Genomic DNA, 25,905 nt, shown 5'->3' with positions numbered 1-25,905 from the left:
TGACAGTATACTCAAGATTAAATTACTAATCAGAATCTCTGCCCTAAAAAATCCTGTGTGCTTTGCTTGTTTATCCCTCCCTCCATCCCCTAACATCTGACAATCCACTGATCTTTTTACTGTCTCTGTAGTTTTGTCCTGAACTTTTTTTTTTTTTTCTCTTAGTTTTGTATTTTACTTTGGATAGTTTCTGTCAACCTATGTTCTAGTTTCCTGATTATTCATTTGTGTTGAATATAATTATGAGCCCATTAAAGGCATTCTTCATTTCTCTTAATGCATTTTTAATTTCTACCATTTTAATTTGATTGCTTCTTATAGTTTCTGCCTCTCTTCTGATATTACTGATGTGATCTTGTCTGTTGTCTACGTTTCAAACATGTTATACTAGTTATCTAAAATTTTCTGTTAGTTCCCACACCTTGTATCTGAATCTGGTTTTAAAGATTATACTTTTTCAGACATTTATTTTTATCACTCTTTTGATTTACATTATAATTTGTTGAAAGTCAGATATGTTATATAAGATAGTGGATATTGAAGTAAACATATTTTATTCTTTGAGAAAAACATACCTTTCCTTTGTCTAGGCTTTTAATGTGGAATTTTGTAGCACACTAGTGAAAAATTAAAATTGGGAGCTTGATGTTTAAAATTTGCAGAATTTAATGAATTTAGAAGAAATTCAAGTTAACTCTCTGGTGATGTTTTATAAGTTTGTAGCATTTATACTACAAAGTATTAGAGCTTCAAATTGCACAAAGACTTCAGGAGGATATCTTGTATCTTTATAGACCTGGCTGCCTCTTTTTAAAATAGTCCTTTGCCTGGGTGGGCTGTTTATCTGCTTGAGCACCGGAGTTTCTTTTTTCTAGATTTGGTAAAGGAATTATGAACAACAGCATTAATTCTCCTGTAATAAATTGAAAGGAATTGGACCCTAATAGTACTATTGCCTGGAAAATCCCATGGACGGAGGAGCCTGGTAGGCTGCAGTCCATGGCGTCGCTACGAGTCGGACACGACTGAGCAGCTTCACTTTCACTTTTCACTTTAATGCATTGGAGAAGGAAATGGCAACCCACTCCAGTGTTCTTGCCTGGAGAATCCCAGGGACGGGGGAGCCTGGTGGGCTGCCATCTATGGGGTCGCACAGAGTCGGACACAACTGAAGTGACTTAGCAGCAGTAGCAGCAGTGAGAATTGGGCTTTTTTTTTTTTTTTTTTTAAATTATTGGGCTTTTTTTTTTTTTTTTTTTTTAGTATTGGGCTTTTTTGAAGCTTGTTACTATGTTATCTCAGTGCACTAGAGACTTTGGACCATATAATGATAACTTGTTTCTCTGTCCCTGCTTGGCTTTGGATTTCCCCCATTGCAATTCTTCCCAGAGAGGGTCTTTCCTCTTCATTTTTCCCCTGTATATTATTTTAATTTTAAACTGGCTCTTTTATTCTGGGTCTTGTATGGCCTGTACAAGTTTTCTTGCACCTTCATATTTAATGCTGCTCGCAGCTTGTATTCATGTTCCTCCCTAGGGCTAAAGGTTTTTTTTTTTTTTTTTCTTCCTTACCCAGATGTAGTTGGTTTCCACCACTGGGTTTCCCCACATTGTGCATTAGGCTTTTGTTCCTTAGGGGAGATGGGCCAGGTATTAATTTTGGTCTGCCCTCTATTACTCTATCCAGTGCGTCAGGCCACAGGTTTTGTTGAGCTTACTTTGAGATTAAGAATTTTTTTTTTTTGTAAGAGAGATAGAAGAGATACCTCCTGCAGGATTTCACCCATAGTTGCTGCTCCCCCTTCCCCATACAGCACAAATGGAATCTGTCTCTGTGATCTTCCCTGGGGCCACCTGTTGATAAAGACTGCAGGCCAGTACAGCCTGACACCTGTTTTTGAAACCTTGAGGGGCTTCTCGTTCTCATGGAGCCCTGCATTGGTCCATTAACGATTGATTATAATTTTTAGTGTAATATTCCTACCTGCTTTTATATGACTTTCTGTGGCATTATTCCAGTAATCAGTTGCTCAGATTCTATCATTCCCTGTAGGCACCTTCTCTTCTCTAAATTTCTTCATAACTCTTTGCCACAGTGGCTTAACTTTAAGGTCAAGAAAATCATTAATTTGCAGTTGTCAAGCTTTTTTTCTTCTCTTAAGGAACATAGTGATGCTGTTTCTAATGTATCTGAGCTTTGTCATCTTTGTTACTTTTGTTTGTTGATATTGTTTCATTTGCATTATTTCAACTTTTTTTTAGTATTCCATGGACAGGACTGAGCAACTTAACTTCAAAACTTAATGTTCTTTTTAAAACTTTTGGTTGCATCTCTTCAATTTATTTTGTTGTTATTGCTGTAGAGATTACAATATACAGACCTAGTAATCACCTAACAGTTAGTATAGATGTAATGTTTTACCACTTCAGGTAAAACACACACTTAGATCTCTTTAAACTCCCTCATTTTTTAAAAAGTAGTTGCCATGTGTCTTCAGTTCAGTTCAGTTCAGTTCAGTCGCTCAGTCGTGACCGACTCTTTGCGACCCCATGGACTGCAGCATGCCAGGCCTCCCTGTCCATCACCAACTCCCAGAGTTTACTCAAACTCATTTCCATTCAGTCAGTGATGCCATCCAGCCATCTCATCCTCTGTTGTCCCCTTCTCCTCCTGCCCCCAATCCCTCCCAGCATCAGGGTCTTTTCAAATGAGTCAGGTCTTCGCATCAGGTAGTAAAAGTATTGGAGTTTCAGCTTCAGCATTGGTCCTTCCAATGAATATTCAGGACTGATTTACTTTTATGTGTTTTGAAAGCCCACCAGACTGTATTATGATTCCTTTCATATTTTAGAGTCTTATATATTGTAAAGAACTTATTTAGGAGAAGAAAAATGGTCATTTAGTCACTTACCAGTTCTGTTGTTCTTCCTTCATTCTTAAAGGTCCTAGCTCCCTCTGGTCATTATTTATCTTCAAGACTAAAGAACTCTATCATTTCATCTCAATGCTGCTTGAAATGAATTTTCTTCATTTTCCTGCATCTTAAGAATGTGTTCATTTCACCTTCATTCCTGGAGGACGTTTTTATTGAATACAGAGATATTAGATAAGGAGACCATTATCTATTCTTTCAGCACTTCAAATAAAGATACTTTTCTACCATCTATCTCCTCCATTGTTTCACATGAGAAATTTTTAGTTGTTTAGAATCAGTGTTTCCCCATAGGAAAAGTGTTGATTTTTGTAGCTGCTTGCAAGTTTTTTCTTTATTTTTCTTTTTTTAGCAGTTTAATATTTTTGAATGATTTTTCTTTCAGCTTATCTTGTTTGGGCTTGCTGAGGTGATTGAATATATATATATATATTTATTTATTTATTTATTTATATTTATCTTTCAATCAAATTTGGGAAATTTTTGGCTCCTACAAATATTTTTTCCTGCAGTATACTGTTTTTCTCATTCTGGTATCTGAAGACTTGTATACCAGACTTTTTTATATTGCCCAACGGGCCTGAGTCTGTTTTGTTTCAGCCTTTTTTTGTTGTTGTTCTGTTATTCAGATTGGGTAATTTCTGTCTTCGAATTCAGTGACTGTTTTTCCCTGTTTCCATTCTGCTATTGAGATGTTAAGTGAATTTTTTGTTGTTGTAGGTGATTTTTTTTTAGTTAAACATTTTTCAATTTAGTTCTTTCTAAGTGTTATTGAGATATAATATCATACCAAAAAATTATTCACTGTATGTGCACAGTTCACTTATTTTCATTAAATTTGTGTACAGTGTGCAGCCGTTACCACAATCCACTTTTAGGACATTTCACTATTGCCAAAAATTCTTCAGGCCTGTCTATATTCAGTCCCATTCTGTCCTCAGCCCCAGGCTACCACTGATCTATCTAAAATGAGCCTTTTCTGGATATTTCATATTAATGAAATTATATAATGTTTATATAGTTTGACCCCCTTCACTTATTAAAGTCTTTTTCTTTTCTTTGTTTTTTTGGCCATGCTACAAGGCTTGCTGCTGATGCGTCGCTTCAGTCGTGTCTGACTTTGCGACCCCGTAGACGGCAGCCAACCAGGCTTCCCGTCCCTGGGATTCTCCAGGCAAGAACACTGGAGTGGGTTGCCATTTCCTTATCCAGTGCATGAAAGTGAAAAGTGAAAATGAAGTCACTCAGTCGTGTCCGACTCTAGCGACCCCATGAACTGCAGCCCACTAGGCTCCTCCGTCCACGGGATTTTCCAGGCAAAAGTACTGGAGTGGGGTGCCATTGTCTTCTCCGGCTACAAGGCTTACAGGACCTTAATTCCTCCAGGGATTAAACCTGGGACCAAGGCCATGAAAGCACTGAGTCCTAACCACTGGACTTCCTGGGAATTCTCAAAATCTTTTTGAGGTTGATCCTTGTGGTAGCATATCACAATATTTTATTCCTTTTTTAGAGCTGAATATTATTCAGTTTATAAATATACTACATTTTTGTTTTTTCCATTTGGCACTTGACAAAGTTTATTTGTTTCCCTTTTTTGTTTTTCTTTTATCTGTTAATAAATGTTGCTTTGAACATTGATGTACATCTTCTTGTATATTTTCATTTCTCTTGTGTAATTTTTTTTTGGAGTAGATTATCTGGGTCATATTTATTTAGCTTTTAAAGAAACTGCAAACTGTTTTCCAAACTGCCTATACTGTTTTACATTCCCACCTACAATATATGAAAGTTCACATTTCTCCACATCCTCATCATCACTTGTTACTGCCTGTGTTTTTTATTATACCCATTTTAGTTTGTGTGAAGTGGTATTTTGTTGTGGTTTTATTTTGCATTTCGTTAAGCTTAATGAGGTTGAGCATCATTTCATTTGCTTATTGCTAACTCATATGTATTTGAAGGAATAACATTTAAACCTTTTCTCCATTTCTAATTTTTTTTCTAATTGTATCTATAGAATTTGAACACAAAGTTAGCAAAAATAAGATTTTCAAGTATTTTCTCCCACTATGTAGCTTGTCTTTTCATTTTCTATAGTGTTTATCCATAGCACTAAGATTTTTAATTTTGATCAAGACCAATATATCAGTTATTTTCTGTATCTAATCTTTTATCAATGTTGCACTGTCTTGTTTACTGTAAATTTAAGGTAAAGTTTTAAAATCTGGTAATGAGGGACTTCCCTGATGGTCCAATGGTGGTTAAGACTTCATGCTTCCAATGCAGGGGTAAGAGTTCCATCCCTGGTCGGGGAACTAAGACCTACGTGCCTTGGGGTGTAGCAAAAAAAAAAAAAAAAATCTGTGATGAAAGACCTAATAGTTTTGTTGTTTTTCAAAATTGTTTCAGGTATTCTGTATTATTTGCATTTAGGATCATTTGCTATTTTCTACCAAAAAAAAAAAAAAAAGAAAGAAAGAAAGAAAGAAAACCTGTTGGGATTTTGACATAGATTGTATTGACTTTGTAGATCAGTTTGATGAGAGTGTTCTAATCCAAACACAGATTTTCATAACTTTCTTTCCATTTATATATATCTTTCAGTTTTTCCAAGCAGTGTTTTGTAGTTTTTAAGTATAAATCTTTTTATTTGTTTTTTGATGCTATTCAGAATGGAGCTCTCAATTTCATTTTTGGATGACTTACTGTAGTATAGAAATACAATTGATTTGGGGGTTTAAATACTGTAATCTATTGCTTCCTAATCTTTTTTGTTAGTTTTTTTTTGTTTTATTATGGATTCCTTAGGACTTTCTACTTATAAGATTATTTCACTTGAAGATAAGTACAATTTTACTTTTTTTCTAATCTAATTTTCTTTAGTTTTTTCCCTTTATTTACTGCCAAGAACTTCCAATACAGTATTGAATAGAAGTGATAGGAATGGGGATTTTTGTCTTATTCCCTTTAGGAGAAAGCATTTAGTCTTTCACCTTAAGGATATTAGTAGCTATAGGTTTTTGTTTTGTAGATACCCTTTATTAGGTTAAATCAGTTTCTTTTCATTCTTAGATTTTCGAGTTGTAAAGCACTGAATGAGCTTGGAATTTAGTCAAGTGCTATTTTTATGTTCATTGAGATGATTATGTGGTTTTTCTTTTGGAATTCAATGTATTTAACTACATTTATTTTTTGAATTATGAAACATGTCTGAGTTTCTGGGATAAACCTTACTTTGTCAAGATGTTGTTAGATTAGATTTGCTCAAATTTTGTTAATTGTTGCATTTACTTTCATGAGGGAGATTCCTTTGTATTTTTCTTATGTCTTTGTGAGATTTTAGTATCAATATGATTGTGGCCTAATTTATTAAAACGAGTTGGGATGAAATACCTCTTTAATTTTCTGAAATAATGTTTGTAGAATTCATATTATTTCATCCTTACATATTTGGTAGAATTCACCAGTGAATTCATCTTAGGCTGATGTTTTCTTTTGGGGAAGATTTTTAATGTTTAATGTATACCTTTAGGTTATATACTTGTATTTGAGTGAGCTTTGATAGTGTGCATCTTTTAAAGAATATGACCATTCATCTCAGTCGTTGAGTTTATTGACAAGAACTTGTTCTTAAAATTCACTTACCATTTTTTTATATGTATATAATAGGGTAATGTCACCTTTCTCATTTGTGGTAATGCTGTCCTGCTTTCTCTCATTTTCTCTGCTTTCTAATCAGCCTAGCCAGAGGTTTATTAAATTTCATAGATCTTCCCAAAGATCTACATTTTGGTTTCATTGATTTTCTTTATTATTTTATGTTATCAATTTCATTGATTTTTTGTTTTTATGCTGATTTTTGCCTCCTACTTACCTTTAGTTTAATTTGCCCTTTTGATAGTTTCTTAAGGTCAGGTCACTGAGTTAAGACTTCATATAGAGGTTTTATGCTATTTTCTCCTACGTACATCTTTGGTTGCACCCCATAAATTTTGATTTACTTTAATTTTTATTATGTTTAAAGTATTTCTAATTTCTGCATTGATTTCTTCTTTGATCCCTGAGTGTGCTGTTTAGCTTGCATATATTTGGGAGATATTCCAGAGATCTTTCTGTATTATTACCTATTTTAACTCTCATATAGTCAAAGAATATACTTTATGTTATTTGCATTCTTTCAAGTTTACTTAAGATTGTTTTATAGTCCTGATTATGATCTATCTTAAAAATGCTCAGTATGTACTTAAAAAAGGATGTGTGTTCTGCTGTTGGCTGAAGTGTTGCAGAAATATGAGCCAGGTCAAGTTAGTTGATTGAGTTGTTCAGTCTATATGTTTACTGATTTTCTATCCACTTTTTGTATCAATTATAGAGAGAAATATATTGAAATCTCTACATATAATTGCAATCAGTCCATTTCTTCTTGAAGTTCTGTTAATTTTTGCTTAATTTGTTTTGAGGCTTTTGTCATTGTTAAGTCTTTCTTAACCCTTTTATCATTATGAGATGACCTTCATCTATGGTAGGTAATGTTCTTTAGTCAGAAGTCTGCTTCGTCTGCCCCAAAGTCCTTGGTTTCTAGCAAATTGAGCCATGAAGAAAAAACGAACTTGGAGAAAATTGAGGAGAGGATCCAATCCAGATGATTGTTGATATTAAACTTGTTAAGGTTAGGCTATGAGTGCATGAAGTAGAAGAGTTGATGAAGATATAAAGACTTTGAATTTTTTAATATATCTGAAAATTCAGCTTGTTTCACTTGTGAAAATTACAGACCCCAGCTAAAGCAGAACTTGAATCCTTTTAAAAGATAAATTTAAGTTCCAAAATAACTTTTATGGTAAAATGCACCTTAAACAGAATTTGAAAGAAAACTAATTTGTGTTGCACACAAAAGGTAAAGGGTTTCTATTTCTACTATTTCAAAGAGTTTGCAAGAAAAATAGTCGATTAATGGGTAAAAGATATGAGTAAATAATTCCATGGACGTGCCTGTCCAAATCAATAATAAGTATGAAAAATATACTGAAGGAAATGCAGATTACATTTTAAGTGCAATACTTTCTTACCTGCTAGATTGGAATAAAACTAAATAGACAACTAGTATTGGCAGTGGTAAGAGAAGGGTACTTTTATATGTTGGCTGTGGAACTGTGAATTGTCACTGTCTGACCTGTAAGACCTTCCACTCAGGAAGCCTTGCCCCAAGCTCTTCTACTTTCTGGAGACTACACTTCTTACCTAGACTTCACATCAGTGGCTTTGAGTTCTGTCTTTGTTTCTGGTATCTGAGGAATTTATTTTTTTCTCTTTGATCTTTTATCAGTATGTTCTGTTTTATCCAGCATTTCTACTTTGAGTAGAAATCTGCCTACAATGCAGGAGACATGGATCCTTGGGTTGGGAAGATCCTCTGGAGAAGGAAAAGGCTACCCACTCTAGTATTCTGCCCTGGAGAATTCCATGGACTGGGGTCGCAAAGAATCGGACACGACTGAGTGACTTTCACTTTCACTTTCTACTTTGAGTTGTGTGAAGGACAGTTTCCCATAGAACTCTAAGTTCACCATAGTGACTGGAATTCATCTTTAAAAATGTCACCAAATTTGTTACCATATCACTCAAAAGAGAAAAGCTGTCTTTCAAGTATTAAGGAGATAGAAATAATCAAATATAAAATTATTCATGAAATTAGCATCCATGAACCTTTCTTGAAAAAGGTATATAACAGTGAAATATAGTCAATCAAGAAGTAAATAAAAATATAAAAATTCGTATTTAAGGTAAGTCAAGGAATGTTTAAAACTAAAACTTTTTCTCTGTTGTCTGGCTTCCTCTCTCCCATCTACTGTGCATTGTGTATCTGCATAACACATCAACCAAAGCTCTCCATTAGCAGAAATACCTGTTCAATCATGAGGAGCAACATTCTCCTAGCACCAACCAGACAACTCTTTAAAAGATAACATTCCTTCTTAATCTTGTATGGAGTCACAATGTCCACCACTTAGAGATCTGAATTGTGTAAACTATGTATGTCATTTAATGTACACCTTTCTGTCCCAAAAGTTTTGACCTCTCATGTGTGGAACAGTTTTCTGAGCTTTCTGAGAGGCTGTTACTGGGTTATACTCCTCAATTTGACTTGAATAAAATTTTCCTTTTCCTTCATAGATTGACTGTTGATTTTTTTGGTCAACAATAGGAATAGAATTAACTGTTATAAAAGGGCTGGTGGTAAACATTGAATCCATGGTAAGTAGAGGAAAAACTGAGGGAGTTAAGATTACGCTACAAAATGTGTTATAAAAAAAAATAGAAATGAATGAGCCATAGAAATTTGTCCTTTTGTGAGGAGTTGTGGAAGTAATTATCCTCATTCTTCACTTTATGGCATCAGTACTTTGTAGACTTAAAAAAATGCAGAATGTAAGAGTTGTGAGTTAAGTTTTATTTGGAGTAGAATGAGGACTGCGGCCCAGGAGATATCACCTCAAGGAACTCTGAGAGACTGCTCCGGGAGAGGGAAGAGGTCAGGGGACAGACAGTATATACGTGATTTTGGTGAAGGGCGAGTACATGCTATCTAGTACATGTTTTTCTAGATTTCTGCTCGTCTCGTGAAGCTTTCATTAGTCACAAGGAACAGTTGTGTCACCATGAAGGATTTTAGTGCTTTTCTAGATATTAGAAAATACAAGAATTGGGCTCATAAAAAAAAAAAAAAAAAAAAAAAAAGAATTGGGCTCATAAAATTGGCTCCTGAAAATACCTATCTGAAGACCTGTCCTACCAGTCTCCACACCCTTACCCCACCCCGCTACCAGCACAGTTCACTTCAGTCGCTCAGTCCTGTCCTCATTTCTGCTCTCCACACTGAACTCCTTTCAGGGGGTGTTGAAAGTCAGCAGCTGCAGCAGCACGTGATTTAATCCTTGTAGATAGCAAGTGCCAATTTGTAGTTGAAAACTTTAATATGTGATAAAAATATGTTTTATACACTAATGCTTTTTCATCCAAAAAGACTTTAAGATGTCATTTTGAAAGTTACATTTCTTGCAAAACAGCATCTGAAATTCAGCAAGTCCTTCAGTGTCATTTTATTTCTCTTCTTTTTTAAAACAAGTAAAGTAAGATTGAAAAAAACATAAAAGCTCATATAATCTCACTTTAAAACTTTGAAGTATAGTTTACATATATTAAAATGTATTGTGGAGAAGAAATTTTTCTCTAACCTTATAGATTTTTCTGGCCTAATATTTAAATTGAAATGATTGATTTATAGGAGAGTAACAGGAGAAAATCAAACAAAAGTTCAAGAATATGTGTACTTGCGACAGAGCCAGGAATACTGAGTAACTGGTCAAAATATGGCTGAAGCCTTCACTTTGAATACCATCTTTAGCTAAAGACAAAAGAGGTTGTTGGGGGTAGTGGTTTGGGACCTCACAGGGAAGGAAGGCAATTCACATGGAAATGGAAAAGCAAATATTTGGTATGTAAATGCAGACAACCTGACTGGGAGTAGACTCTTGATCTCTAGGTGTTGCTGAATTTCCTCCCATCACAGCTAGTCCATATTATTTGCAGATATTTCTGGTGATAGTTCTATTCCAGGAACAGGCCCTTAATCTATATTCTTTAGGTAGTTTCAGGATAGGTATGAAGAAAGTCTTCCAGAGTCTTCTGTTGTTTATAAATAATCAGCCAAAATTAATCCTCATGCCAAAGAGAAACATTTTGGGGTGGCAAATTTTGTACCCCTAAAGATTCATAAGTGTTTCATTTCCATTGCTTATGAAAGTTTCCTTGTGCTCCTTTACAATCAATTCACCTCTCCCTACCTAGCAGCAGTTAATGAAATTATTTGTAACTTTTTAATTTACCAATATTTTTCATTATCATTTTATTTTTTTCTATATTTTCTTTGTTTTATTGAGATATAATGGACATATAGCACTGTATAAGTTTAAGGCATACAGCATAATGATTAGACTTACATGCATCATGAAATGATTACCATAGTGAATTTGGTGACTATCCATACCTCATATAGATGCAAAATTAAAGAAATAAAATTTTTTCTTGTGATGAGGACTCAGGATTGGTTTACTCTTAAGAGTTTCCATGTATAACATATATCAATGTTAATTTATTTTGTTGTACCATACATCCCTAGAACTTATTTATTTTATATAAGTACTTATTTATCGTACCTTTTGACTGCCTTCATCCAGTCCCCCCAGCACCATCCTGCCAATCTCTGGTAGCCACACATCTGGTGTCTTTTTGTATGAGTTAGTTTATTTTGAAGTATAATTCACCCACAATACTGTTAGTTCCTGTTGTACAACAAACATACTGATTTCATATTTCTGTATATTTCAAAATGATCATCGTGATAAGTTTACTTAGCATCTGTCACCATTCAAAGCTATTATATAATTATTGGCTATATTTCCCACACTGTACATTTCATAGCTATGACTCATTTGTCTTGCAGGTGGAAGTTTGCCCCTTTTAAACTTACCCTCATCTATCTCTCTCTTCGGCCCACTTATTCCCCTCTGGCAACCATCTGTTCTCTGTATTTATATTTCTGTATTGTTATATTTGTTCATTTGTTTTGTTTTTTAAATTTCACTTAGCATAATAATAATTGATGCTTTTGAACTGTGGTGTTGGAGAAGACCCTTGAGAGTCCCTTGGACAGTAAGGAGATCCAATCAGTCCATCCTAAAGGAAATCAGCCCTGAATATTCATTGGAAGGACTGATGCTGAAGCTGAAACTCCAGTACTTTGGCCACCTGATGGGAAGATCTGACTCATTTGAAAAGACCCTTATGTTGCAAAAGATTGAAGGCAGGAGGAGGAGGGGATGACAGGATGAGATGGTTGGATGGCATCACCAATTCAAGGGACATGAGTTTGAGTAAGCTTCTGGAGTTGGTGATGGACAGGGAAGCCTGGCGTGCTGCAGTCCATGGGGTTGAAAAGAGTTGGACACGACTGAGTGACTGAACTGAACTATAGCATAATACCCTCTAGGTCAGATTTCATTTTTTTTTGGCTAAGTAATATTCTGTTTTGTGTGTGTGTGTGTGTGTTTGTACACATACCACATCTTTTTTATCCATTCATCCATTGAAGGGTCTGGAGTGTCCCAAACCTGATGTTGGTCAGCTGATGAGTGGGCTGGATCCTGGGGTAGCTGACTAAAGCACCCACAGTGTCTCAGTGCAGCTATTGGCCTGCTGGTAGGCGAGGTTGTGTCTCAGTCTTCCTGGGGCTAGTGCCAGTCTGTTTGTGTGCAGAGCCAGGTCCCACGGTTTTTGACTGCAGGGCCCTGGGAAATCCTGAAGCTGATGTCAACTTCTCTGGTGCATGAGGCTGGGGCCCAGCAGGTCCCAGAGTTGGTGCGGCCTCTGGTGCATGTGGTGGGTCTTGACAGTGGTAGGCTGTGGGGCTGTGGTGGTCCTAAGACTGGTGTCTTCTCACTGGTGGGCACAACCAGGGTGTAGGGGATCCTAGGGTTAGTGCCCACCCACTGGTGGGTGCAGCCTTGATGTCCTGGGGCTAATGCCCGTCTGCTGATAGCCAGAGCTGGGTCCTGGTGTCTCTGGCTGCAGGAACCTTGGGTCTCAGAGTTGGTGTCTGCCTACTCACTGGTAGGTGAGCTGGGTCTCTATGGCTGACTGTAAGCCCTCAGAGTCCCTGGACTAGTGCTGGTGCACTGGTGGGTGGCCTGTGTCTGAGGGTGGCTAGGTGCTGAAGGGGTCCTAAGGCCTGCTGATGGGTGGGTCTGTGTTGCCATCTGGTTAGCTGCTTGACCTTAATCATCCCAGTATTGATGGTGACAGGCTGGTGGGTGGGCCCAGTTCCATCCCTAATAAGCTAGAGGGAAGATTCTAAAATGGTACTCTCCAGCACCAGTATCCTCCTGACAGAATGAGCTCCCCAAAATAGTTACTGCCAGCATGTGTGACCCCAGAATGAGCTATAGTTGCCTCCTGTCTCTCCCAGAGCCTCTGCAGGATCAGCAGGAGCGTCTGATCCAGGCTCCTTTCACATTATTGCTTCTTCCCAGGATCTCAGAGTATGTGAGATTTTGGGTGTGCCCCTTAAGAGCTGAATCTCTTCTACCCTCTGGTTCTCCTGGAAAGTAAGCCATCTAAATTTTTTAAATTAATTTATTTTTTATTGAAGGATAATTGCTTTACAGAATTTTGCTGTTCTCTGTCAAACCTCAACATGAATCAGTCATAGGTATACACGCTTTTGAAGCTCCCACCCATCTCCCTCCCCTTCGCACCCCTCTAGGTTGACACAGAGTCCCTGTTTGAGTTTCCTGAAATTTTTAAATGAAATATTCAAACAGAATATATTGAGAATGACAGAGTGAGTGCTTGTTATCACCACCCTGCTTTAACAAATCTTAAACCTTATCATATACTGTTTCAGATTTTTAAAAACTTTAAACGGTGCAGTCAAAGCCCCTCTTCATCACATGCCACAATTAAGTCCTATTCTGAAGTTGTATGTCCTTACCGTGGGCTTTTTAAAATACTTTCACTGCTTAGTTATATAGTAATAGTTTTTCCATGCTACTAAGCTTTATTAAAATCCTATCATATTTTATGTATCCATACTTGGTTTTTTCACTCACCATTATTTTTGAGGTACAGGATATTCAGTAACTATGGAGCGGTGTAGCCATAGTAGCTATTTACAATGTCTTTTCTGGGATTCATCTATATTGATAAGTATATTAGTCTAGCCAATTCATTTCAATTACTGTATCATAGTGCACTTGGTGAAAATACAGTGGGTCTGTTATCCCACTGATAGATGTTTAGGTTGTTTCCAGTTATTTACTATGAAATACCAGGCTATAGTAAAATCTTTAGAGGACTTCTTATGCCCAGATGAGAATTTCTGTAGTGTTTTTGTTAAAGTGAAATTATGTAGTATGTAAAGTGAAATATGTGTTACTCTTCAGAGTGATTGTCCCAATTTACATTCTCACCAAAGAATATGAAAATATTGGTTTCTCAGTAACATTTTCTTTCCTTTCCATATCCCTTTTCCCCTCTGCTTTTTCTTTGCAAACTTTGTTATTATTTTTAGAATTTGCCAATATGATATGAAATTATATCTTGTGCTTTAATTTGCCTTTCACTAATTATTAGTGATGTTGAAGATCTTTTCATATGCTTATTAATAATTCTGTTTACCTTTTCTGAATGTTTCTGTTTTTATCATTTACTGCTGTCTGTTGGGTTGTTTTGTCTTTTAATTTTGTTAATTGATTTGTGACCATATTATTTTTAATATTCTGGATTCCAGTCTATAGTAGTTTTTAAAAAATGTTCTGGATATCATTCCTTTAAAAAATTTTTTTCACTTGAAAATAATTTTAAACTTACAAAAACATACCAAAAATAATAAAGGAACACATGTATTCTCTTATCAGGATTTGTCTGTTGTTTACATTTTCCACTACTAGTTTTATCTTTTGTGCTCCTCTCTTTCCACTCTGTATAAATTTTTTTTTTCTAGAATATTTGGTCCTTTACCCCTAAATACTTCAGTGGATACTTTCTAAGCAAAGTTCTTGTTTTTTTTTTAATAACCACAGTACATTTGTCAACCTCATATTTTTCAACTATTCTTCACATTTCATAACAATGTTCTTTACAGCCTTTTTACCCTGTCTAGTCCTGAATCTAGCCTGCTGCTGCTCAGTCATTGCTAAGTGTCTGACTCTTTGTTACCCCATGGACTGTAGTCTGCCAGGCTCCTCTGTTCATGGGATTCTCCAGGAAAGAATACTGGGGTGGGTTGCCTTTTCCTTCTCCAAAATCCAGCCTATGGGTAAATATTACATTTATTTGTCATTATCTTTTTAGTCTTCTTTAATCTGCAGCATTTCTACCATCTGCAGCATTTCTACAGCCTTGCAAAACTGTAGTACAGTATGGCAACCAGAATATTCACATTGTTAGTGCTTCCATCAAAATGTAGTGAGACATCTTGAGATCATGAAAATATCTTGCATAAAAATATCCCCCTGTACTTTGCCTTTTCCCTTGCCCATTCTTTACTGTGATTGTTTTGTAACTCTAGTTCTGCCTTCACATTTACCGGTGAGGCCTCAGGATAATACTATAAGAACAAGACCTACCCTCTCCTCGATTTATTATTATGAAGGATTGAAATTCTTAGCCTTTTTACAATGGTTTATAATTCATTATATTTCTTAATTATTTTGTGTTCAAAATCTTCTAGATATGGCCAGTGGGAGCCCTTGAAAACTGTTTATTATGTGCTTGTAATATGTCCCCAACATTTATTTGAACATTTCCTTACTTTTGTCGTCATAAGATTCATCTTATACCTATCCTGCCTCATCCTGCAGTTGTCTGTTTTTTCTAGGAGCCTTGGTTCCTTTTAATGGAGGGATAGTATTTACAAACCAAGACTTCAGTGCTTGGTTGCTCATTGCTCCTGAGGTCTTTTCTTCTTAGCCCTTTCAGTGTATAGAGTTAGAAAGTACATGCATATATACACACACAGATACATAAATATATATACACACAAACATTTTCGTGTGTTCATACTGTACCTTTAGTTCTAATCCATCCTTATAGTGTTCTTTCTTGCTTTACCTCACTCCATGTTTGTCTTTTCTGTCTGTGCACAGTGAGAAAACTGGCTCCCACAACATCCAAAATATTTACTCAATTGTGCAATCTTACAGTGTATCTGAAATATTTTCAAAAGTGCTTCATACAAAAGTCAATAAACAAACCAGTTAAAAATAGTTAAGGGTTAATTTTCACATCTCCGGCTGCTCACCCCCTGACACCCCACTGCATTCCCCAAGACTGAGGGTATATTGTCAGATACTATGTTTATAAGATACTTGAATCCATCCTTTCTTCCTTCCTCCCTCCCTTCCATTCTTCCCCTTTCCTTGTCCATTGCCACGATCCTACCTTTTTCTCTTCCTTTTTCCCATCTCATTTGCCTCCTTTCCTTCTTTCCCTGTGGTTATGGTCTAAACTGAAAATGTAACTGTGTTCATTTGTTTAGTTTTCCTTCCATTATGTTCTTATTGATATAATTTTATTTTTTGAATATTTAGGATAGTAATGTGCTTTAATAAGTAAAAAATATACAAAGGGTTACACTCAGAGAAATGTAAATCACTCTCTCCTGTATCCATTCTACCTCATTTGTCTCTTCATCCCTTATGGGTAACCGTGTTCATTGTTTTCTGCTCTATTCTGCCGACACAGATATATGTTTTCTTATTTTCCCTTCTCACACAATAGGTAGCATGATGTATTTGTTCTTTAACATATTGCACTTTGAATTTTCCTTTTAATAGTACTTCTTGGAAACTACATATCAGTTCATAATATCCCTGTATTATTTTTTGAATGTATGAAACATGTGTAGTGATATTCCTTATTTAATTCCTGATATTAGAAATTTGTTTTTTTATCTAGTTTATCAGTTCTGAGTTTTTTAATGTTCTCTAATGTTTTTCAATTTTTATTTCAGTCATTTCTGTTCTTTTCTTTATAATTTCCTTTTGCTTGCTTTGAATTTGACTTGTATTCCTTTCCTACTTTCATAAGGTGGAAGCTTAAGCAAAATTTTTATTAGAGGACAGCATAATATTTTAGCTTTATGGACTATATACTGCTAAGTCGCTTCAGTCGTGTCCGACTCTGTGCGATCCCATAGACGGCAGCCCACCAGGCTCCCCCGTCCCTGGGATTCTCCAGGCAAGAACACTGGAGTGGGTTGCCATTTCCTTCTCCAATGCGTGAAAGTGAAAAGTGAAAGTGAAGTTGCTCAGTCGTGTCCAACTCTTAGCGACCCCATGGACTGTGGCCCACCAGGCTCCTCCGTCCATGGGATTTTCCAGGCATGGAAACACTGGAGTGGGGTGCCATTGCCTTCTCCGTTATGGACTATATGGCCTTTCACAATTGCTTAGTGCTGGCATTGTGGCAAAAGTCAGCTGTAGATAATTCTTAAATGAGTGAATGTGGCTGTGTTCTGATAAAACATTATTTACGAAGACAACACAGGCCTGAGGGTTGTAGATCAGCACCCTTCCCCCACCCTAGCCCTAGGCTTAGAGCATTGATCCCAGACCTTCCTTCTTTTCTAACAGATACTTAAAGTCATAAATTTCTCTATTTAGCTGATCTCATAGATTTAAAGGGCTTCCCAGATGGTGCTAGGGGTAAAGAACCTGTCTGCCAATGCAGGACATGTAACAGATTCGGGTTTGATCCCTGGGTAGGGAAGATGCCCTGGAGAAGGGGTGGCAACCCATTCTACTATTCTTGCCTGGAGAATCCCACGGACATCGGAGCCTGGTAGGCTACAGTCAACAGGGTAGCACAGAATCGGACATGACTAAAGAGACTTAACACACACACACGGATTTAAAATATCTTTTCATTATTGTTCAATGCCAAATGTCATCTAGTTTTTCTTATAATTTTTTCCACTGACTCAGTGTTTATTTAAAGGAATGGTTAACTTCCATATATTTGGGGGTTTCCTGTTTACTTTATATTTTGTATGATCTTAATGTTTTTATTTATATGTGGACTGTATTATGGTCCAGAATATTGTCCATCTTGGTAAACCTACCTAGTACATTTGGAAATAATGTGCATTATGTCATTTTTGGTGTATTATCTAAGAATATAAATTGAATCTAGGTGATTGATAACATTGTCCATATCTGTTATGCATGTATAAATTCCTAAATTTTTTTGTGGGTCTCTCAGTTGCTTCAGTTCAGTTCAGTTTGTCAGTCATGTCTGACTCTTTGTGACCCCATGGACTGCAGCACACCAGGCCTCCCTGTCCATCACGAACTCCTGGAGTTTACTCAAACTCATGTCCCTTGAGTCAGTGATGCCATTCAACCATCTCATCCTCAGTCATCCCCCTCCTCTTCCCGCCTTCAATCTTTCCCAACATAAGGGTCTTTTCAAATGAGTCAGATCTTCCCATCAGGTGGTCAAAGTATTGGAGTTTCAGCTTCAGCATCAGTCCTTCCAATGAATATTCAGGACTGATTTCCTTTAGGATGGACTGGTGGAACTCCTTGCTGTCCAAAGGACTCTCGAGAGTCTTCTCCAACACCACAGTTCAAAAGCATCAATTCTTTAGTGCTCAGCTTTCTCTATGGTTCAATTCTCACATCCATACATGACTACTGGAAAAACCATAGCTTTGACTAGACAGACCTTTGTTGGCAAAGTAACGTCTCTGCTTTTTAATAAGCTATCTAGGTTGGTCATAACTTTGCTTCCAAGGAGTAAGCATCTTTTAATTTCATGGCTGCAGTCACTGTCTGCAGTGATTTTGGAGCCCCCCAAAATAAAGTCAGCCACTGTTTCCACTGTTTCCCCATCTATTTGCGATGAAGTGATGGGACCAGATGCCATAATCTTAATTTTCTGAATGTTGAGCTTTAAGCCAGCTTTTTCACTTTCCTCTTTCACTTTCCTCAAGAGGCTCTTTAGTTCTTCGCTTTCTACCATAAAGGTGGTATCATCTGCATATCTGAGGTTATTGATATTTCTCCCGGCAATCTTGATTCCAGATTGTGCTTCATCCAGTCCAGCATTTCTCATGATATACTCTGCATATAAGTTAAATAAGCGGGGTGACAATATACAGCCTTGACATACTCCTTTCCCTATTTGGAACCAGTCTGTTGTTCCATGTCCCGTTCTAACTGTTGCTTCTTGACATGCGTACAGATTTCTCAAGGGGCAGGTCAGGTGGTCTGGTATTCCCATCTCTTGAAGAATTTTCCACAGTTTATTGTGATCCACACAGTCAAAAGCTTTGGCATAGTCAATAAAACAGAAATAGATGTTTTTCTGGAACTCTCTTGCTTTTTCGATGATCCAACAGATGTTGGCAGTTTGATCTCTAGTTCCTCTGCCTTTTCTAAATCCAGCTTGAACATCTGGAAGTTCACAGTTAATGTACTGTTGAAGCCTGGCTTGGAGAATTTTGAGCATTACTTTGCTAGCATTTGAAATGAGTGCAATTGTGTGGTAGTTTGAGCATTCTTTGGCTTTGCCTTTCTTTGGAATTGGAATGAAAACTGACCTTTTCCAGTCCCTTGGCCACTGCTGAGGTTTCCAAGTTTGCTGGCATATTGAGTGGAGCACTTTCACAGCATCATTTTTTAGGATTTGAAATAGCTCTACTGGAATTCCATTACAGAGGGGTTTAAAATTAGCAGCCATGAGTGTGGAATTGTCTTTTATCAGTCTTTATTTCCTGTACTTTGATACTCTGTTACTGAGTACACATACATTTATGATGTTCTGTCTTGTTGAATCAGTCCTTTTTTAGACTTTAGTCCTTTTTTGTTGTTGTTGTTAATTTATTTGGCTGTGCTGGGTCTTAGTTGTGGCATTTGGGGTTTTTGTTGCCTCCTCTGGGATCTTTTAGTTGTGGCATATAGGAACAAGTTTCTGGACCAGGGATCACACCCGGGCACCCTGCATTGGAAGTGCAGAGTCTTACCCACTGAATTGCCAGGGAAGTCCCAGTCTGAATCCTTGATTTCTAGTAATAAGTTTTGTTTTAAAATCTGTTTTATCTACTATTAATACAACTAGTCTACTTATCCTTATCATTTCCTTGGGATACCATTTTTCCATCCATTTCATTCTGTTTGTGTTTTATATTTAAAGTTAATCTCTGTACTTCATATTTAGTTTATCTTAATTTTTAAATCTGTTCTTAACAGTTTCTGCCTTTTAAAGTGGAGCATTTATTCCATTAACATTTAATGTAATTATTGATGTGCCTCAGCTGTGGTCTAGCATTTTATTTTTGGCTTTTTATTTGTTTACTCTATTATTAATTTTCTTGTTCCTCCTTTCTTGCTTTTCTGGGAACAGTTGAATATTTTTAAAATTCTATTTTAGTTTTTCTATTTAATATTTAGCTTATATTTTGTGCATTATTTTTATAGTAGCATTTCTATGGATTACAGTGTTCATTCTTATGAAGAACCAAAAAAAAAAAAAGTGTTACACATTCTTTACAGAAAAGAAAGTTTGTACTCTAAGGTAAACCAAAATTGTAAACTAGTATTTGAGAATTTTAAAGTGGGCATTTTAAACTATTCTCAAAGAAGTGAAACAACATATTTTCAATGCATGAAAATCTCAGCAGAAAATTGGGAACTGTCAACAAGAAACTCATGAAGAGGAAATAATTGGAAATTTTAAAAGGAATAATATAATTTCTGAAATATAAAGTTCATTGAAGGGATTTAACTTTTGTTTATATATAAATAGACATGACAGAAGAAAAGGTGAACTTGAAGCCAGATCAATAGAAATTATCCTATGTGAAGAAAAGAGTTAAAAAAGTGAGAAAAACTGAACAGAGCCACAGAAACCTGTGTAATTGGGATATCAGAAGAGATAGAGAGATGGGGAAAAACTATTTGTTAGTGACTGAAAAATTCTCACACTTGAGTAAATGTAAAAATTTACAGATAGAATATGTTAAATATCAAGTATGATAAAAGTAAATAAGTCCACCTGAGGCACATCATAATTAAAGTGTCTGAAGCCAAACATAAAGTGTAAATCTTAGCAAGAGAAAAGTTACGTATAATCAGGCACAATGATCCTATTTCTTTCTGACTTCTTATTAGAAACCATTTCAATGAGACTGCATGCAACAGCAACTTTAAGTTGTTAGGGAGGGAAAAAAGAAACAAACCTGTCAACCCTTGATGAATATCCAGTGAAAATATTCAAAAATGAAGATGGGATAAAGGTATTTTCAATAAAGGAAAGCTATAAGAGTATTTGTTACAAATGGATCTATATTATAACATGATAAAGGAGGTTCTTAAGATGGAAGTAAATGAAATTTCATGGAAACTTGGATCTTCAGAAAAAAATGAAGAGGATTAGAACTGGTAAATATCTGGGTAAATACAAAATCGTTTTTTTCCCCCCGTTTTCTCTCTTAATAGCTTTATAAGATGAATACCTTATTAAAAATTAGAACTATAACATTGTCTTATGTTAGATATAAGTTATATTAAAGTTATATTAAAATAAGTTATATTAGAACTATAACATTTACACATGTATTATATATAAAAAAGTAACATAAAGAACAGAGAGCTATGAGCTTATAACACTGCAAGATGTAAAGTGATACATTATTAACTGCATATGGACTGTGATACAGTAAGCTTTTACATATAGTTGGATCTATTTCTGGACTTTCTTGTTCTTTTCCATTGAAATTAATGTGAATTTATTTTTCCAGTTGAACTTCAGGAACAATTCATATACCTCTGTAAAATTCATTGGGATTTTTGGGGAGGATTTAATTACCTTTTTATTTATATTTATGTTTTTAAAATTTATAAACTTATAAATTTATATTTATGTTTTTAAAAGTTATAAACTTATAAATAATGTCTTGAAGATCATGGGACCGCTTAATCCAAAAACAAAGGATGTCTTTTTATTTATCTAAGGCTCTTTTTGAATTTTTAATGTGTATTTTATGGTTATCTTAGTATATATTTTAAAGTTTTGTTCTGCTTATTCTTAATATTTTATCCTTTTTGTTGCTGTTGTATTTGGGATTTCGTCATTATGCCCTCTAACACAGGGATCAGAAAGCTTTTCTTGTAAAGACCAAATCAAAAGTATTTTAAGCTTTTTACAATCTGATCTCTGACACTACTTACCTCTGTTTCTGTAGCACAAGTCACCTTTTACAGTGAATGAATGAGTGTGATTATTTTCCATTAAGACTTTATTTATAAAACAGGTACAAGGACTTCTGTTTTAGAAAGGGTGACATAGAAACATTTCCCCCTGTTTCTTCACTCTTAAGTACACTATAATCCCTGGAAGTAGGAGGCAACCCAAGGAGACCTCTGAAAAGTGTAAAGAGGAGCTTTGTTAATATATTGTAAGGTATGTAGGGGAGAAGAGTAGCATTTATAATCCTATGATTATAAATGATTATAAAGTCTCAGTCTTTTAGTCTTTTAGTTGACCTATATCTCTTGTCTGTGACCTTCCCAAATGATTCTTGCTTTTTCCCCACTTCAGATTGGACAGGAAGGCTAGAAAGGGCTGGATTTGGGTGCTTCCCTTCCTCCTGTCAGAGGCTGGAGGACCCTGATGCTGGGAAAGATTTGAAAAACCCTGATGCTGCAAAAGATTGAAGGCAGGAGAAGAAAGGGATGCAGAAGATGAGATGGTTGGATGACATCACTGACTCGATGGACATGAGTTTAAGTAAGCTCTGGGACTTGATGATGGACAGGGAAGCCTGGCATGCTGTAGTCCATGGGGTCACAAAGAGTCAGACACGACTGAGCGACTGAACTGAACTGAACTTCCTCCTGTCAAAGGCTCAAGGATTCTGGAGTTAGGTATTTTCTTTTCTCTGTATCAAAGGCTGTAGGTAACAAAAGTTGGGTATTTCCCTTTCGTGAGGTTTGTTTGATTGTGATAAAATAGTTTCCCTTGAGAGCATGCCTATTTAAAGGAGACTAGAGGTGCTCGGCGAGGCCAGGAGGCCTGCACTTTGGCCAGCCATGTTCCTCTCCACGGCGCTACGGGCAGCGTGGCCGGCCTCGCCGCCCACTGGGGAAAACATATAAGAAATCTGCATAAGACAGCTGTTTAGAATGGAGCTGGAGGAGCCTTATTTGTGCACAGAGATACTCCTGAGAATAACTCAGAAACTCCATTTGATTTCACACCAGAAAACTGTAAGAGGATTGAGGCCATTGTGAAAAACTACCCAGAAGGGCATAAGGCAGCAGCTGTGCTTCCAGTTCTGGATTTAGCCCAGAGACAGAATGGATGGCTGCCCATCTCTGCTATGAACAAGGTTGCAGAAATTTTACAAGTACCTCCAATGAGAGTGTATGAAGTAGCAACTTTTTACACAATGTATAAGTGAAAGCCTGTTGGAAAGTGTCACATTCAAGTCCGCACTACCACACCTTGCATGCTCCAAAACTCCGACAGCATACTGGAAGCCATTCAGAAAAAACTTGGAATAAAGGTTGGAGAGACTACACCTGACAAACTTTTCACTCTTATAGAAGTCGAATGTTTAGGGGCCTGTGTAAATGCACCAATGGTTCAAATAAATGACAACTACTATGAGGATCTGACACCTAAAGATATTGAAGAAATTATTGATGAACTGAAGGCTGGCAAAATCCCAAAACCTGGGCCAAGGAGTGGACGCTTCTCCTGTGAGCCAGCTGGAGGTCTTACCTCTTTGACTGAACCACTAAAAGGACCTGGGTTTGGTGTGCAAGCAGGCCTTTAATTTATATTAGCTGTGAATATGTCAGTGGAGAAATAAAACATGAATTTCCTACCTAAAAAAAATAAGGAGAATAGAATGATTTGGTTCAGAACTGAAAGAGTAATTCAGTATTTGGAAGGCAATCATATAACTGGAAAAGAAAGCATATCTCAGTAGGTGCAAAAAGAAAAAGCATTTGACATCATTTAAAACCTATTCATAATAAAAATGCTTAGCAGATTCAGAAGAGAAGGCAACCTCATTAATGTCATAAGTGGAATCTCAGAAACACTGGTAGTATCAATCATTAAAGACAGAATGGTTTCCCCTTCTATGAACAGAAAGTGGGCGAGTATCTTAGATTTCACCACTACTGTTCAAATTTGCCCTGGAAGTTTTAGCTAATACCATGAGGCAAGAAAAACCAATAAAGGGCATGCATTTCAGTATACTAGCCATGAATACTTGAAAAACAAAATTTAGTTAATACCATTTACAGTACTACATAAGGGATGCACGTTTGATCCCTGGGTTGGGAATATCCCCTGGAAGAGGACACAGCAACCCACTCCAGTATTCTTGCCTAGAGAATCCCCATAGATGGAGAAGCCTGGTCAGCTACAGTCCATGGGGTCGCAGAGTCAGACATGACTGAAGTGACTTAGCATACACACATGCACACCAAAAGGATTACCCATAAGTGAAAAAATAAGTTTGACTTGACAAAAATTTTTCTCTCAAAGGAAAGTGCTAGGAAAATGATAAAAAGCAGTCATAAAGTGAAAGAGTATATTTCTAACATATTTATGAAATGCTCTTAAAATATGACATTAAAAGAAGTAACCCTGTTTTTTTTTTCTTTATACACATAAATTCAGTAGATGCATATAAAGCATTTGGAAATATCCAGTTCCTATTCATATTGAAAACATTTCACAAACCAGGAAGAGAAGTTAGGTAATACACATTATTAACCAGATAATATATATCTAGGAGTAATCTACAGCTAATGTACTCAGTGACTGTGTATTTTTCCCCTGAGTTCAGGAATAAGATATGAATTTCTACTCTTATTCCTTCTGTTTGACATTATAATAGAAATTTTATCCAGGTCAGCTAGGCAAGAAAAATAAATTGCATCTAGTTTGGTACTGAAGCACAAAAACTATATTCACAGAGGAAATGATTTTGTGTATGGAAAATCCTAGGTAACCCACATTATGTAATTAGACCTAATACATGAATTCAGAAAGATTGCATAATATAAGAAACTATAGAAAAATGAGTTATTTTTCTGTATAGTAGCAATGAATAATCTGAATAAATAAATACAAAACCAATTTAATCTGCAATAGTATCCAAAAGAATAAAATGCTTAGGCATGAACTGAACAAAATAAGTGTAAGACTTACATTGAGATCTAGGAAAACCATATTGCAAAAAATTTAAGAAGAATTGAGCAGTTCAAAACATACCTCATGTTCATGCATTGGAAGAGTTAGTAATGTTAAGATGGTATCATCAATTGAATTATGTTTCCCTAAAAGATATGTTAATGTTCTAATCTCTGCTTCTTATGAATTTACCTTATTTGAAAATAGGGGCTTTGCAGATGTCATTAAGTTAATCTGATGTCATACTGGGGAGATTGGGATTTTAATCCAGTATGTCTGGTATTCTTAGAAGAGGAAAGGGCACACAGAGACAGAGATATACAGGAAAAATGTTGTGTAACTACAAAGGCGGAGATTGACGTGATGTGTCTACAAGAACAGAGGCACAAAGGATTGATGGGCACAATAGAAGCTTAGAAAGACATGGCATATGTTCTCTCCTAGATCCTTCACTGGAAACATGACTCTATGAGTGCTTTTATTTCAGACTTCTATCTTCTAGAACTGTGAGATAATTAATTTTACTTATGTTAACATAAAAGTTTAATTTCAGACTTCCAGTCTCCAGAACCGTGGAAGAACTAATTTTTCTTTTGCTAAGCTTTCCAGTTGTTGACTGTTAGCCAGCTTTCAGAAACAAATACAATTGACATTCGTCCTCAAATTGACCTAGAGAGTTAGTGACACCTCTCTCAGTGTCGCAACTGGCATTTTTGTAGAAATTGGCAAGCTGAGTATAAAATTCATATGGAAATATGGATACATAATAGACAAAGCAGTCTAGGGAAAAAAGTACATTAGAGAACTCAGATTCCCTGATTTTAGATCTCAGTACAGGACTTCCCTGGTGGTCCAGTGGTTAAGAATTTATCTTCCAGTGCAGGGCACATGGGTTTGATCCCTGGTTGGGGAACTAAGATTCTGTGTGCCATGGGGCAACTAAGTCCACATGCCACAACTACTGAGCCCACACACTCTGGAGCCTTTGCCACAAGAAAAGAACCTGCATGCTGCATCAGAGATCCTGTGTGCCACAACTAAGACCCGATGCAGCCAAAAATAAATAAAATTTAAGAAAAGAAAACAGCAAACTGTTAAGAAAGCTTAGTACAGAGATCCAATAATTAAGACCTCATGGTAAAATTGTAAGGGTAAACATACAGGTTATATAAGTATATGGAAGGACAGAAATGGAA

At 36.2% G+C, this 25,905-nt stretch overlaps 1 long non-coding RNA gene and 1 pseudogene across 8 annotated transcripts in view; both read left to right on the top strand.

Moving 5' to 3' along the window:
- Window positions 1-25,905, top strand: part of LOC138986448 (uncharacterized) — a 190,538-nt gene that overhangs the window by 53,234 nt on the left and 111,399 nt on the right. Inside the window, exon 3 of one of the 8 annotated variants that reach the window (XR_011463298.1) lies at window positions 22,097-22,285. The exons of the other annotated variants lie outside the window; for them this stretch is intronic. This is a non-coding gene — a long non-coding RNA (uncharacterized lncRNA). The remainder of the gene's footprint in view (window positions 1-22,096; window positions 22,286-25,905) is intronic. 8 annotated transcript variants of the gene reach the window in all.
- Window positions 22,450-23,411, top strand: LOC102281102 (NADH dehydrogenase [ubiquinone] flavoprotein 2, mitochondrial pseudogene; annotated as a pseudogene).

This window comes from Bos mutus, chromosome X (assembly GCF_027580195.1).
Source record: "Bos mutus isolate GX-2022 chromosome X, NWIPB_WYAK_1.1, whole genome shotgun sequence".
NCBI lineage: Eukaryota > Metazoa > Chordata > Mammalia > Artiodactyla > Bovidae > Bos > Bos mutus.
The sequence above is the reverse complement of the archived record's forward strand: the minus strand, read 5'-3'. Positions and strand labels throughout refer to the sequence as shown.